Here is a 12,809-nt window from a genome sequence, read left to right as displayed (position 1 = left end):
CACTGGGTTATGAACAATAGCATATCCTTCAGTTTTAACTCTCTGTACATAGGTTCATCTATGCATGGAGAACCAAAAATCCGGATACGTAATTGCATTACTATAGGGCAATTGCATATCAAATGATATGATGTTCCGTAATCGGATTCACAAAGATCGCATGAACAATACTCAGTGTGCTGAATAGTAGCCATATGATAATTGAGTTTGCAACGTCCAGTCAGTGCCCTGACTAGAATACTGCAGTTGTGCTTGGAAAAATGCAAAAAATATTTGACATTTTCGGACTCACATCCGGCAGAAAAGTCTTTGTTTGAACGCAAGGTTGCAAGCTACGCCAATGGTTGGCATGTTCGGATGCAGCTCTAGACCGAATCTTGTGCTTTATCCAACTTATCGATAGTGGTAGAACTGGTTCTGGACCAACAAAAGTCAGTCGCAGCACCAGCTCTAGCCAATTCGTTCGCCCATTCATTTCCAGTAATACCGGAATGATCAGGTACCCATAGAAGGTAGATAGCATTAAGTATTCCATTTCGGTTCCTCTCAAATTGATAATTGAGCTGCCCCAAATTATGTGGTGGGCATTTGCATCACTGCCGATAATGAGAGGAAACCTATTTCTGCCACAGTATGATACAACCCTATTTGAAATCATCAGAAGGTGAGGGTTCATTATGCGGTAAATAATTCCGAACAATAGACGTATTTCCTGTTTATGTTATCAACCGAAACAGCACAAATATCGCGGGTTGTGAGGACGGATAAAAGACATGCGGCAATAGCACTATTCGCAAGTATGCATGAACGAGGCATTTCACGTGGATTTGTCATGCCATTTTTGTTGAAAGCTATGAAGACGGGGTTAAGTAGCTTTCCAACATAGAAGTTTCCTTTATGGATAATCGGCTCTTGAACCAAAGCTATGGAAGCCTTTCCTTCCTGCAAAAGCCGAGATAGATTCATAGTTGCGATACGTTTATGCTGAAGCTTAATTTGTGCTACTCTAACCATACTCACCATACAGCACTACACATTTCACCATCAGCATTTGTTGTACAGCAATTAGAATATACCAAACTCGATGGCTTATAATCACCTATATCGAACCCCGAAATGGGTATTAGGGATATGACCATCATTTGAATCCCACGATTTGCGAAGAAACAAACGTCCACTGTGTCAGAGATTCGCTTAACACAGCAAGGGTAAGACCCACGTCACTCTGTGCGCGACTGGCATATTTTAGTCCTGCCAGCCATTCAGTCCTCGGTACGGAGAAACACCTTGATTTGAGGACTCCTGTTTTCAGTCGCCTCTTACGACATGGGTACAGGAACCCGGTGGATCAATTCTTGGTTAAGATACTTCAACTCGCCGGATACCACACGGCCTCTAGGCTGGTTTTGTCCGGAGAAAGATAATAGACTGTTATCAAACTTTTAGTGGATCACAGCCGGTAAAAGCTCCGTTCATCATATTTTAAACCCTCTCAATAATTTTAACCATAGCACGGGTCGCACTTATCTTGGCTATTCGGAGAAGGAAGCTGACATTGAAGGACAGCTTCCATAGATGGCCGAACAGCCACTGAAAGGTTCTTTAAAAGTGGTGACGGCACACCACCTTGAGTACCGCAGACATTTAGTTTGCTTATCTCAACTTGTCTCAGCGATGACAAAAAAACTCCATTTTCTGGGAAAGAGCAATTGAGTATGAGTTTCGTATTCAGCGACCCAATATTAATCTAGAAAACACTTTTTCATGCAACTTATTTTTTTTGTGAACTAGTGCAATCTTATTTAAGACCAAAAGAGATATGTGAAAAACAGAACAAATTTCACTCCATGCTTAATAACATCTACAGTTTTTATCGTATTTTTCGTGATCATAGGCTTTAAATTTACGTGAGTAGTTTGTCCATCACATAAGATTTTAAAAGATTTTTTTACTTATTATGTTTTTATGAAAAATAAACTAAAAATGAGTAATTTAGCAAAAAATTACTTTTTGTGACTTTGGTTGTTCTTAACCCTAAATTGTGAATATTATTTCTACACATGCTATACATTTTTGGAATCAGCACAGGACGATTGTGTTAATCGAAAGATTTATTCCTGAGATATTATTCAATAACTGCAAAAGGTGTTCAAGAGCACGTTTTTCAAAATCTCGAAAACAATTCATTGAAAAAGAAAATGGATATGATTGTAGTGTTCAGCGAACCAAAATTGATTTAGAAAACACTTTTTTTCTTAACTTCATGCAATCATCCCAAAATTTATAGACTAGTGTAATCGTATAATACGTGGTGCCTTCAGCAAAGTTGTTGGGGATTGTAGATATATAAAACAATATTTACGAAATTTTCTTAAATCCAGTTGTCTTAAATAAAACTGTAAGCTTCAGACATATGACTTGGATAAAACATGGCTTGGATAATCAGCAGAAGAGATTTACCACGCACAGTAACATTAGAATAACTTGTTTTGAAGGTTCTCTTTCGCAAATACCCTAACATATCTCGATATCCTGAACCTATGGAGCATTCATGTCTTCAATCAAGTTATTTGCAATAACATTTTTGAAAACTTTGCTTACGGGGTTACACCACTGTAGAAAACGAAAAAATCTGCATATTTCGGAATTTTTTCTTGACGTAATAAAGAAATGAATCGAGATCAAGTTAATTGGGATTTATAACATAAGTAATGAATAACAGAAACTACAAGGGGCAGCCCTATGGGGTTGCACGAACTGTAGACGTAGGACTTTACTACTTAATGCAAAATATTTATTTTCTTAGTACATTTAGAGTAAAAATAAATCAAATATAGTTATAGTTTAAGCACAACCAATAAACATCCAACGTTACATATTGAACCAAACCTTCTTGGTTATCAGGTCATTTCATTTGTAGTAGGGATCGAATCCGATTAAACTTATTTGTAGAAAGAAGGCGGAAAACCGTGACCGAATTAATATCTGGAACTGAATCTTTATAGCACCAGCTTTCCAACATTGTAAAAATTGATGCGTGTTTGCAACGGTTTTTCGAGTGGCAGTGTATTCATTCATAAATAGGCTTTGTAGTATGTACCTATTAGTGGAATCAAAATAGGATAGTCTGAGTGGAAATGAATCACGTGAAATGGAAATCAATGAATTGATCGAACGTAAATAATAAACTTTCGTTGTGCTTTCCATCGATCCACGTAAATTTGTTGCTAAGAATGTTTTCGTCTGCGCAACGAAAGCACAGATTGCTATCATGCAGGTTACGCATGCAGCCGCTAACAATTTAGTTAGTAACAAATTAGATATACATACCTACACATTCGCCTCAAACATTGAACCCAAACGCATAAAGCAAAATGAGTTAACGCTGATGATGATGGGTAGAGCGAAAGAGACAACTAATACCACGACACTATGTTAACCGTGTTAGCAATGGTGCTCGAATGAACAAGCGATTTTGTGTTGTGTTCGAGACTGTACATAAAAGTGTGCTGGAAACAAAAGAAAGAATAGTGTTTGAACGGACAAGATCAGTGTTGGGCGGCACTGGGTAGCGTACCTCCACAGCCAGTGTAACGGACTTCTAACTCAGCTACACTGGCTGTGAAAACACACAGCGCTGTGATCTGCTCCGCCTGCCGTTCAACAGGTAACTGAGCTTGTTCGGCTAAATCGTTCTTTAAATAGCCGATGATGACGTCATTCATAGAAGCGTAGCGCGCTAGGTACACAAATTTGTCGTGCCGGACTTGGGAAGTGCTACCTTCTGTGCGTAAATGCGCGATATTTTGACTAGACTGTACATTATTTAAATTTTAAATGCCATGATATCAAAAATCTATGTGGAAAAAATTTGAAAATTTTTCGTGATATGGTTGAATTATATGCGTTTAAAATTGGACCACTTTTCGTTACTTATCATTTTGTAGAATTTGCAAAGTGCACCCCCATATCGAAAACAAAGACGTAGTCCTACGTTAAAAATAATTTTTTCGAGTAATTTCACCACAAGATGGTAGTTGTGCAGCGCGTTTTTTGAAAGTGGTCCACGGCCGGAAAATTATCTCCCGTAGTTTTTGACCTGAAGCCAAAAACTTAAGTTTTTCTGATTCCTTATGGCAATAGCAAGCGACGTACGTAGGAATGGAAAAACGCCGAAAATGTAATAATAATCGACACAAAATCGGTAATTTAAAAAAAATTAAGCAATATAGAAATAAAATCCTACGTACGTCGCTGAAAAAATCAATTACGAATATGCTGGGAAAATTTCAAAATGATCAAAAATCATTTTGTTCGAGTAACGTTTCCGGCCAGCTTAAAAAGTGTTTTCAGTGCACTCGGGGTATACATAAAAGGCGTTGCGGCAGAGTTGGAAACTGAACATTTATGTATTGTTTTCGTCTTTCATATTTTGTGATATCATTTCTAACATCCTAAAGCATATTTTAGGCTAATAAAAAAAATTAAAATTCTACAGTGGTGTAACCCTTTAAGACGCCAAGTCTCGAACTAAATTCCTCACGTTGGTTGTCTGGATGGTAAGACTTTGACTCCAATAATTTTCTCAGCTTCCCCCACGGATCCTCTCTACTGCAACGTATTTCAGGTACATAGTGAAGCAGTTGTTGAGCAGTGAATTTGTGGTGTAGGTTTGAATACAATATATTTGAATTGCTCGTTATTTATTTCAGTTTTTACTACAGAGTTTGTACTTCTAGTTTATCTTACCCCTAATTTTAATTATATTTAGTTTTCAACTTACCACTACATTGTAATACAATAATGATTCCTAATAGACATTTGTTTCTTTTAACTATGCCGACATCATACTTCCTACAAACGAAATGTGTCTATTGGAATAAAAGTTGCGTTCTCTAAACTAAGTGGCTAATGAGCACACAGATACACATTAAACACAGATTAAATGATACATTTTATTACACTCTTTGAAAAGCACTCATCCCACGTACTGTTTCGAATATTTTTTTGGTCCAATACTGCATACCGGAATTCTAATGTATTACATGCAATATGAACGGAAGGGAGTCTCTTTCAATATTATTTATTTATCTCATTTATCTTCATAACTCATAACATAATTGAATCCAAATATTCATGAACAATATTATTCGTTTAGTTTACAGAAATGTGAATCATTGCGGTGCATGACGAGCAAGCTTGTGTGTAATGCACTCTCGTTTACCCATCATATAAATTATGAATGAGTAACTGCTTTTCGGCTCACATTACTGTCTGATTCTACGATTGATTACATTGCTTCCTGTGAACATATGCGATGCATTAACATTATGACATACCTATTAATTTTATGATCCGATTATCATACGCAACTAAAGTTCTTCCAGGCAAATTTAAATTTGCCTGACATCATTGTGTTACATGACCTAATGCTTGCTTTAGTTCGAACACGTCCGCATAATCTCCTATTAATCAGAGGGCCACGATTTCGGTACGATTTGGCAGCTCATAGATTTTTGCTTGTACCAAAAGAAGAAAATATAATATGCAATCGGTAAAAACCAGTAAATCAGTACCACAGAACCTGGTGGAGAGGTGCAACGTGTTCATTAGGGCATTGCAAAAAAAATTTTTTTTTGAATTCTCAAAGGCCCCCCTCTCATATTGTGACACATGTCAAAGTAAGCTCAGATGCCAAATTTCACATAATTTGGACAATTCTAAGCCCCCGCCCACTTCGCTTGAAATTTTTGAACTTGGTGCCATGGGAAAAAGTGGAGGAAAAATATATTAAATGCTATAACTTTTGAAGTAGCAATCAGAAAATTACAATTTATACCTCTTTTTAAAGAAAATAACGTTAGTACTGGAATGGAGATATTCCTGTTTCTATAAAAATACGGAAAAGTGGGGTACTGGGTCATTTTGACCCCAAAATCCCCTATTTTTTTGAATTTTTCTGCTCCGTTGTGCAAACCATACATATTTTGCAGTTTTTCTAATGTGACAAAATCTCAGAAATCGTACGGAACCTTTTAGACCTTTGGCCGAATACGAGAAGTTGGAGTTATAGGGCCTTTTGTCATTTATATTAAATTTTATCATTTTCTAGTGCATATATCTCTATTAATGTTCATTCAATTTTCATAAATTGTACCTTGTTCAACGTGGAAAATCCTAAGAAACAAAATAAAAACAGATTCGTTACCGGTAAAATTCAGAAACATCAAATTATCTGACATATAGTCTCGATTTCACATTTTTATCATAAAATCGCACACATTAACTCCATTTAACAACCAAATCTTTTCTTAATTTACTATTTATAGTGAAAAATGTGCTTAGGAATCACATGAGAAAAGTTTCATACCTGGAAAAATAGGTGAAGTTGAGGTATTAGGACATTTAATGAAAAAAATGTGGTTTGTAGAGTTAATGTCAAAAAATTTCATGTTTTTGAATTTTAACGCAAACGAATCTATTTTTGTAGTATTTCTAAGAAATTTCCACGCTTAACAAGGTACAATTTATTAAAATTGAATGAAGAATAATAGGGATATATGCACGAGAAAATGATTAAATTTAACATAAATGACAAAAGGCCCTATAACCCCAACTTCTCGTATTCGGACAAAGGTCTAAAAGGTTCCGTTCGATTTGTGAGATTTTTTTCACATTAGAAAAACTGCAAAATATGTATGGTTTGCACCACGGAGCAGAAAAATTAAAAAAAAAGGGGATTTTGGGGCCACTATGACCCAATACCCCACAATCCCGTATTTTTCTAGGAACAGGAATATCTTCGTTCTAATACTAAGGTTATTTCCTTTAAAAAGAGGTATAAATTGTAATTTTCTGATTGCTATTTCAAAAGTTATAGCATTTAATATATTTTTCCTCCACATTTTCCTATAGCACCAATTTCAAAAATTTCAAGCGAAGTGGGCGGGGGTCTAGAATTGTCCAAGTGATGTGAAATTTGGCATCTGAGCTTACTTTGACATTTGTCACAAAATGAGAGGGGGGGGCCTTTGAGAATTAAAAAAAAAAATTTTGCAATGCCCTAGTGTTCATGTATTGAATGCAGTCGCTTTTCCAACGATACGTTTAGTTATTTTCCCAATAATTTTGGGGTAATGTGAGCGACATGATTCAGTTCGTCTAGTAAAATCTAAAAAGCAAAATTGCACTAGAACGTCTGTATACAAACATGATTAATTCTTTTAAAATTGTATTTTTTCAATCTACATTGTTCTAATACAATTAGGGTTTACACAAACATCTACAGACATTTTGAATATTTTTTTACAGACATTTCGTCAAAACATGTAACATTCCTAGTTGTGTAATTCAAAATTGTAATACTCGAGTCTATCTGCTTTTAGAGACTTATTTCAAATGAACAACAACAGTGAGAACTAACAGTTGGTTTGTATTGATTCATACTGGCAGTGATAATGGCGAAGAAATTTGGTTACTCAGGATTGTAATTAATGGCTGTCTATTCCCTGTAATACCTATCTATCCGTGGAGAGTAAGGAAAATTTTTCGTGAGATTTGTTGCATTGTTCAATTAGTGGGTGTTATTATTCTAACATGCCTTGGGGCCTTTGGTACAAGCAACAACATACCCGAGCAAAAGAAAATAAATTAATGACAGAACATTGTTTTCTCTGGTAATCATCAGTTCGATGACTAAATTTGTTATCAATTTCGTTGATTTAACAGCCAATATAACAAAAATTATAATAATGTTTTGTTCTTTGAATATAAACATAATAACAAATTAAGATATCATTGATTCAATATTGATAACAAATTCATCCAGTTATAATTTTGTTAAAAGCGTTTAGTGATGATAACTGGCTGTTTAACGTTTTTTAACGTTAATTGTTGATAATTTGATATCCTGTATTCATAATTATCACTGATTAGTTCTGACATATTCATTAAAAATATATTACTAAGACTTTGAATAAATTTGATTTAGCTGAATCATCTTCGCATCTACTTATTTACAACGAATTTCACTGTGATTATCACCCTACAGAGCACGTTAATCAATGAATTTAAGAATAATTAATACCCGAATCTACAGTATGTACGGATCGTTCAACGTAACGTAGTAGCAGATAAATTATAAAGTTCATTAGCGTGGTTATGAACCAAATCGGTGGTTTTGTATAGTGGAAAAATTCTCCAGACGATATCAATACTCTGATATCAATTTTGCTTGGCTCGAATATTATTATCAACTTCAACAGTCCATCCAATTTGATTTTTTGTATTTTTGTCTATCTATGTGTTGCTGAACGAATTTGAGTTGGTTAATTCTGTTTAATAAAGACTATTTGTTTCGGTTTACCTAAGTTTCTTCTAGTAAATGTATGGCGAATTATCTAAGATACTTGAAATATGTTTAAGTGTTATCAGTACATCAAGATGTGAACGAGACAATTGGTTTTAGGTTTTTTCATCTTGTTCATCTAACTCTTAAGACGCAAAAAAGTTCGTGTACTCTTTTGACGGACGTTAACCCTCAAGCATTCGGGCTGTTGTACTTTGTACAACACTTTGGGATTTTTCGTTATCATTTTGTTGCAAAGACATTTACCCGTGCCAAACCACTATGTATTCCTCAGAAATCATGTTCGGGGAAAGATATAATAATTTTTGTACACTCAAGTGCAACAATGAAATCAAATTGTTTGTTAAAAGTATGACAAGAAAACGCGCGATATGGGAAGCTCGACCAAACAATATTCTGTTCAACATATCTCGTGATCTGGACCATGTACAGGGTTACTTTCTTCGGAAAACTTGTTCAGAAGATGTGGAGCCTGTGAAAGATTTAATAGTTTGAAATAAAATTCTGCCGCTAGATGGCGCCTGTGAGCCGGTTATTTTTTCAACTCACTGTAGATCTAGATTTTTCGACTCACGCTTTATGTTACTATATTGCTTTCGATTTGGAAACTAGAGTAAAAACGCCAAACTGTAGAAATTCCTCGAAATTTACTGGCATCAAAAACTTCAGCGATAACAAACTCTGTTATGATCCAGTTATTCGTAAATTGTGAAGATTATAACATAATATCAAAATAATAACAATTGAAACAAAACATGATATCATTATGTTATCAGCCTTTGCTCGGGTAGCCTGTGGCTTGAACACAAACAGAAAACTTCGTTTGCTGGCAGTAATTAGAAAGAAAATTGCGCTTCGCTCCTTTGCAAGCAGATTTCTACCATCATTGTGTTCAGTTCTCAGCTGGGACGATAATTAATATTAAATCTCGTCTAGTCTGGCAAATACTACATGCCACATTTTTCCTCTTGGTACTAACTTAGTATGCGTGAAAAACGCGAGGAATAAGAGACGTAAAATGGTATATTTCTCGGAATGGTAAGTCCGTACCAAAGGCATCATGAATAAAGATAATTCGTTTAATAGATGCATGCGAAATTCAAAAATATTAATTATGCAATAATCTGCAGCCGTCTCGTGCATCTCTGGCACCTAGATATCATCTATTTTCTTGGACAATTATTCATTCTGCTCCGTCTGAAGGTGATTCTTATTCATTAGAAAAGTATTCTAGAATTGCTTTATACTATTAGGTATTTTTCATGGCCGATGAATAGTTGTTATATGTGTGAAATGACAGCAATCCATAAATAATTTGTATGGTATATTGCTCTATAAAATTCACTTTTTCCCAAAATGAATTATATCAACATATATCAACAACATGTTTATTGTCAATTTTGTTAGATTGCCTATTTTATGTGGCGATTTCTATTCCCAGCGACGAATGCCAGAGCTTCTCGCTATGATGGGACAAAATTCCACTAAAAGCCCGAACGCCATCGCACTAGCATTTCTTCGACAGGACGTGCTTAGCTGAAGTAGAACTCTATTGATCCCACGAGATTCCCAGTTACAGCTTCTCCTGCAATAAAACTAAATAAGACCAACGAATTACTACCGGGTGGAAATGAGCTATCTCTTCAATTCTCATTTCTCTGCACTGTGGGTGATGACAGCTTGACGAAAATCAAATAAAAAACAACGACTAAAATCTTGTTTGTTCGATTATTCCGATTTCTTATCGGACTGATAGGAGTGGGTGATGACTAATGTGCTGGAACTCAGCCTTCTTTTCAACCATAAGACTAGACTTTTTGCTAAAAGGTTGAATAAGGCTCAGGAGGCGAACATCATGATCAGATTCAGTACATTGTGTTCACATAAAGATTGTGTAACGAGAAAACCGGAACCAGATAATGCAATAGGATATAATGCTTCACCATGTTTTCCGCTTAGCTCTTGTCGAATTGTCCTAAGCAAATCGTCTCTGTAGGCAGAATTACATTGACATCCTTTCCTCCTCCCCATGTTCCAAATGTTGATATATAACCAATGTTTGTGTGCACATGTGCTTTTAATTGCACTGTATTTTTTTTTCCTTTTCACTGAAACTTTCAAGCCCAAACATGTGGCATGCGTTTTGGCGGAAAGAAATGTAATGTGAATAATACAGTATGTGAAAAAAGTTTATCCACCCCCACCACAAAATCAGTATTCGTTTAATATTCTTGAGAAAATCGTTCAGAGGTATATTTTAATTTGCACGTTTTATTGTTTATGCACTAAATCATCAAATTCACTACAAATACTGCAGTGGCGTAGCCAGGCATTTGGGTGGGGTGGGGGGTGGTGGGCAGGGGTATGGGTTTGATGAAAATCGTTATTTTTTCGAAAATGCTTCAATATAATGTAAATTTGCTAAAATATTGAATGTTTAGAAACAAAAAGAGGTCAGCAGTTACCATTCAATTCTACAAATAAAAAAAAGTAATACCTTTCATATCTTCATAGATAACTTGCATTTATAAATTGTTGTAAAATAAAAGAATATACACTCATAAAGTGGAAGATATGTTCGACAACTTATCTTACGGTCAACATACCATAATTTCGAAACCATCAACTTCGAAAGTTGGTCGTCAAATGGTGAATACTACTGTAGGCCGGCATCGACTGGGTACTACCGTCTTCTGCAGTTGAAGCGAAATGAGAAGGTGCGAGTTGGCATGGGCGCTATAACCCTACCGTAGACAGAACTGAATACGTGAGTCGGCAAAGAAACCCCGCACGGCTGTTTTTCGACCAGACAGAAGGTTGGGTCAAACCCAACAAGCCGCCCACAAAACACCACGTTTGGAAGAATCAGGAAGAAAAGGCAGATCGGAACAATCGGCTAAAACCCACGTAACGAAAAAAGGACTACGAGTGGAAATTTGACACATCGAATTGCAAGTCACTTTGATTCCCTGGGTTTGAACGAATCCTACATGAACTGAAAACTCGCAATTTCAGCAAGATGCGCCAACGCGTAATCAAGTAGCAGACAATCAGCGAAAGGCCATTTCTACAACTACAACATCGTCAACGTGCACTGCCCTCTCAAAGCGAGACCCGAGAAGATGTATTTAACGCGCATTTGAAGCCTGCGGCAGAATGTGAAGCTTCTCTTTAGCGACATGAACGCCAATCTTAGATCACCTGATTATTGAGAACTAAATCGACCACGTTCTAATGAACGGAAATTTCTTCTTCGACATTACAAATATTCGCACTTTCCGCAGTGAGAATGTAAATTCGGAATCGCCTACAGGAAGATCGGGATACCGAGGTGCTGAAGCATCTGTACATAGTTACGAAAACCTTCTCATGACCGAGTGTGAGCTGATCAATGTGTGTATTATGAAGAACATCGAAATAGCAGTAGACGACGAGAGAGATTGCTGCAACTAGATACCAATCACTCACATTGCTGAAGGTGTTCTCCCAAATTCTTTGTTGCCGCCAATCACCGTGAGCAAGCGAGTTAGTTGAGAAAATTGGCATATAATGCCAAAATACGGATTTCTGGACAAACGACAATAGATCGAGTGATGTGTGATAAGCATTAGAGATACTTTCGAGTCCTTGTGAAACTCAGAAAGGGCTACGGCAATGTGTGATAAAAAGAACGATGTCTGTTCACTAACTTGATCATATTTTTAATTTCCAATCCTACTTAGTGGCTATTCAAATAATTTATAGTACACCCAAAACTCGGCCGTAATACCTTTACGGTAATAAGAAATAATTGCTCTAATAGCAAGACGTTTCACGCTAAAATGGTCCCAACAAAAAATTCCTCAAACGGCAATACCAACACATTCAAATCTTCTCTGCGTCGCACTCATGTTTCATCAATTCTTATTCAATAAATATTAACGCGTCGGATTGTCTGGAAGTGTGTAGCACTTCGCTTGTCATTGTATTGCGCTTCCAGCGGAGTAAACACAATGGGGATAAAGACGAGGTTCGATTTTTCTACACGACACATTCCGTATTTGAAGATCAGCTCACACTCGGCTAGCTTCAAAGCACAGTCAGAAAAAAAACGACTCGGAATAGTAGTGGGGTACTTCGGCCGGTGTTCAATGGAATTTTCTTTTCTATCACGGACGTTAACAGCAAGATGGTGACTGCACAAAACATGAACAGTCCTTCCCGTCATTAACGGGAAGCAAGACCTATGGTTTGGATCCACGTGTCCGAACCGAGGGTCCGGATCCAGACACTTGTCTGGATCTAAGCACCAAGTTTGGGCCTGGTTCAGGTCCGCACTTGGAAAGGGGATGGGCTAGATCCAGGTACTGGTCCGGATCCGGTTACTGGTCCAGATCCGGGAACTGGTCCGGATCTAGGTACTGATCCGGATTTGGGAACTGGTCTGGATCGGAGAACTGGT

At 36.7% G+C, this 12,809-nt stretch overlaps 1 protein-coding gene across 1 annotated transcript in view; it reads right to left on the bottom strand.

The window, feature by feature from the left end:
• Window positions 1–12,809, bottom strand: part of LOC131688961 (pleckstrin homology domain-containing family G member 5) — a 267,837-nt gene that overhangs the window by 154,195 nt on the left and 100,833 nt on the right. The window lies entirely within an intron of this gene.

The sequence above is a fragment of the Topomyia yanbarensis genome, chromosome 3 (assembly GCF_030247195.1).
Source record: "Topomyia yanbarensis strain Yona2022 chromosome 3, ASM3024719v1, whole genome shotgun sequence".
Lineage (NCBI taxonomy): Eukaryota > Metazoa > Arthropoda > Insecta > Diptera > Culicidae > Topomyia > Topomyia yanbarensis.
The sequence above is the reverse complement of the archived record's forward strand: the minus strand, read 5'-3'. Positions and strand labels throughout refer to the sequence as shown.